The 3955-nt window shown below is 40.8% G+C and overlaps 1 long non-coding RNA gene across 1 annotated transcript in view; it reads right to left on the bottom strand.

The window, feature by feature from the left end:
* Positions 1–302: 302 nt before the first annotated feature.
* The window catches only part of LOC145715921 (uncharacterized), a 10583-nt gene continuing 6930 nt past the window's right edge, over positions 303–3955 (bottom strand). Inside the window, exon 4 of the long non-coding RNA XR_014138198.1 lies at positions 303–527. This is a non-coding gene — a long non-coding RNA (uncharacterized LOC145715921). The remainder of the gene's footprint in view (positions 528–3955) is intronic.

Raw genomic sequence — 3955 nt, forward strand, 5'->3', positions numbered from 1 at the left:
AATGAGAGAGAGCACATGAGAGGGGGGAGGGGCAGAGGGAGAAGGAGACTCCCTGCCGAGCAGGGAGCCCGACGCGGGACTCGATCCTGGTACTCCAGGATCATGACCTGAGCCGAAGGCAGCCGCTCAACCAACTGAGCCACCCAGGCGCCCCGATTTTGTTTGCTTTCATTCATTTGCAGCATTGCTTGTAGGTGTCCCTTCCAAAGACCCAGGCAAGAGGGGCTGGCCCGTTAGACCACCGCGCACACACGAGCACCGTGCAGACCCGGACGCAGGCTTCCTTCCTCCGTATCCTGGAAGCAAAGGCTGACTGCACCTCAGTGCCAGACAGACAGGTGTGGAGGCTTAGCCGCCAGCCAGCACCAAAGATGAAATACTCCCCTGAGATTAGGGATGAGTGGAGTGACAAGAGCACTTACCTAAGCATTTGGGTCCCTCAAACGTCTTCCCTCACAGGTTCTTCAGAAACCATAATTCCCAGTATTACCAAACGCCCATTTTCTGGCTCCTTTTCCTGTTCCAGTCTATGGCTCCAAAAATTAGCACAGAAATTCTTATAGCTACAGGAACTACTCACAAATTAGCACAGTATTCCCAGCAAGTGCACATGTGACAGCTGAGCAATATTTTGCAATAGTACACAGTTCATGTTATTCTTCTATTTGTACATATGTAGGTCTGCACATAACACATATGAAGCAATATACAGATTATATTGGCCACAAGAGAGACTTTGAATGCTAGAACTGCAGGCAGTTTAAATTTTATAAAAATTATTCATTGCATTTAACTACTACATATACAAAAATTTTAATCAAATATTTTATTTTTAAATGAGGCTGGCTTGCAATTTTGAAATTCATTAATAATTATTTGCATTTTGCTGTAGAATACTAGATAATATTTCAGGGGAAAAAATCTTGTTTAAAATATATATGAAATTTAACATTTTTAAATTTAACTCACAGCTTTTATGAAAACACAGTCGATCTTCATTATTCGTGGATTCCCTATTTGAGAATTCACTTACATCCTAAAATTTATTTGTAACCCCGAAATCAATATCCACAGCAATTTTGTGGTCATTTGAGGACAGGCACAGAGTGCCAAAAAATCTAGGTCCCCCAACGCACATGTTTCTAGCTGAGGCCAAACAAAGCAATGCTCTGCCTTCTTATTTTAGTTCTCATAATGTAAACAACTATCCTTTTTGCAGTCTGTTTAGTATTCTACTTTTCTCATTTTTGTTGGTGGTTTCACTGTTCAAAATGGCCCCATGCATAGTGCCGAAGGGCTGTCTAGTATTCTCAAGCACGAGGAGGCTGTGATGCACCTCACAGAGAAAATACATTGTCAGATAAGCTTTGTTCGAGTATTTTAAAGTGCCATTGGCTGGAAGTTTAATGTTAATGAACAACAATATATACTAAATAAGGTATCTTTCAACAGAAACACATAAAACAAGGTTATGTATTGATCAGCTGACAAAAATGTGACCAAAAGCTCACGGGAACCTAACTGTATGTGTCCTAGGAGCAATGATTTAGTATTCACTAATTCAGCATCAGCAGTGACTCGATAGAACTAACAACCATAAATAATGAGAATTGACTGTATATATATTCAAGTTTTGTACACTTTGAATGCAATTACATCTTATTTTTAAATTGTTTAGATCATACTATCTGTAGAACACAAGTTATGTGAAAATCTTTTTTTTTTTTTAAAGATTTTATTTATTTATTTGACAGACAGAGACACAGCAAGAGAGGGAACACAAGCAGGGAGAGTGGGAGAGGGAGAAGCAGGCTTCTCGCCGAGCAGGGAGCTCAATGTGGGGCTCGATCCCAGGACCCTGGGATCATGACCTGAGCTGAAAGCAGATGCTTAACAACTGAGCCACCCAGGCATCCCTATGTGAAAATCCTGATAACACAATTAGTAATATGCTTAAGGGAAAGCAAGAAAAAAAATTGTGGGGGCACTTGTGTGGCTCAGTTGGTTGAGCATCCCACTCTTGGTTTCAGTTCAGGTCATGATCTCAGGGTCCTGGGATCGAGCCCAGCATCAGGCTCTGTGCTCAATGGGGAGTCTGCTTGTGGATTCTCTCTCTTCCTCTCCCTTTGTCCTTCTTCTGCTCACACACACAAGTGCTCTCTCTCTCTCAAATAAATAAATAAATCTTAAAAAAAAAAAAAAAAGGTTGTAATGCACAAACCAGCCTTATATTTACAATTGATGTGAAGAAGGAAATGAAAGCCAAGGGCTGGCCATGTTTGGATGTGCATCACTGTGGAGACACAAAAATTCAGAGAGACCAAAAGTAACCATAAGAAAATTCAGAGAAACCATGGGAAAGCATCAAACAGGAGTTGGAATCATTCTTATCTAGATCTTTTTCAGACCCCAGAGGACATCTGGGTGACACATAAAATTTCAGAAACATCTGTCGTTTGAAGGCAAAAGGAGAATTTAGAAGTTGAGGGGATGATTTCAGAATAAAGGATGCTAACCCACTGATTGAAAGGATCCTACTACAACAGGGTTTGAACTGCTGTTCACGACCAGTTGGTGGATGATAAAATCAAGTTGGCAGGTCACGATCATATTTTTAACGAAGTAATAAAATGAAAAGGAGTAGTTCAACACCACGGGCCATTAGGGAAATGCAAATTAAAACCTCGATGAGGGGCACCTGGTCGGCTCAGTCAGAAGAGCATGGGACTCGATCTGGAGGTCCTAAGTTTGAGCCCCATATTGGGTGGAGAGATTACTTAAATAAAACTTAAAAAAAATTTTTTTAATAGTGGTAATACCAAATACTGGCGAGAATGCTAAGAATTTCTTACACATTGCTGGTGGGAATGTAAAATGGTACAGCCACTCTGAAAATTGTTTGGTAATTTCTTACAAAACTAAAATATACTTACCATATGACCCAGCAACCACTCCCCTGGACATTATCCCAGAGAAATGAAACCTTATGTCTGCGCACACCAGAAAAATGTACATAAATGTCCATGGCAGTGTTATTTTTAATAGCTGAAAACTGCAAACAATCAAAATGACCTTCAACAGGTACATCCATGCCATGGAATACCACTCAGAAATAAAAAGGACCAAACTACTGATACACTCCACAACTTGAATAGATCTCAAGGGCCTTCTGCTGAGCTAGAAAAGCCAATCTCAAAAGACAAAATTTTAGGGCACCTGGGTGGCTCAGTCATTGGGTGTCTGCCTTCAGCTCGGGTCATGGTCCCAGGGTCCTGGGATCAAGTCCCACTTCGGGCTCCCTGCTCAGCGGGGAGCCTGCTTCTCCCTCTCCCACTCCCCCTGCTTGTGTTCCTGCTCTCGCTCTCTCTGCGTCAAATAAATAATCTAAAAAAAAAAAAAGGCAAAATTTTAGAGACGGAAAACAGATTGTGGTTGCCAGGGGTTATGAGCCAGGGTTGAATGGGGGTAGGTGACACTATAAAGGGGTAGCACGAAGGATTCCCTTTGTGGTGATGGACTAGGTCTGCATCTGGATTGTGGTGGCTTTACAACTCTGAACATGTGATAAAATTGCAGAGAAATACACACACATGCACATAATAAATGGGTGAAATCTGGAAAAGTCTGTAGACTGCACCAATGTCAGTTGCCTGGTTTTGATATTGCACTATAGTTATAGAAGATGTTACCATTGAGTACACAGGGGACCTCAATGTACCATCTTTGCAACTTTCTGTGAGTCTATAATCATTTCAAAATGAAGAGGTTTTAAAAATGAAAATGAATAGAACAGAGAAGCTTAGAGTACAATACTCATAGTGAAAGTGAATATTGTTCTAGGGAACTTTTGTTTCATTTGTGCGTGCTCCTGTGAGCCACAGTGTGAAATGTACTTAATTCACTTCTTTTTTTTTTTTTTTAAAGATTTTATTTATTTATTTGAGAGAGAGAATGA

Source organism: Leptonychotes weddellii, chromosome 10, assembly GCF_054177405.1.
Source record: "Leptonychotes weddellii isolate Sample4059 chromosome 10, ASM5417740v2, whole genome shotgun sequence".
Lineage (NCBI taxonomy): Eukaryota > Metazoa > Chordata > Mammalia > Carnivora > Phocidae > Leptonychotes > Leptonychotes weddellii.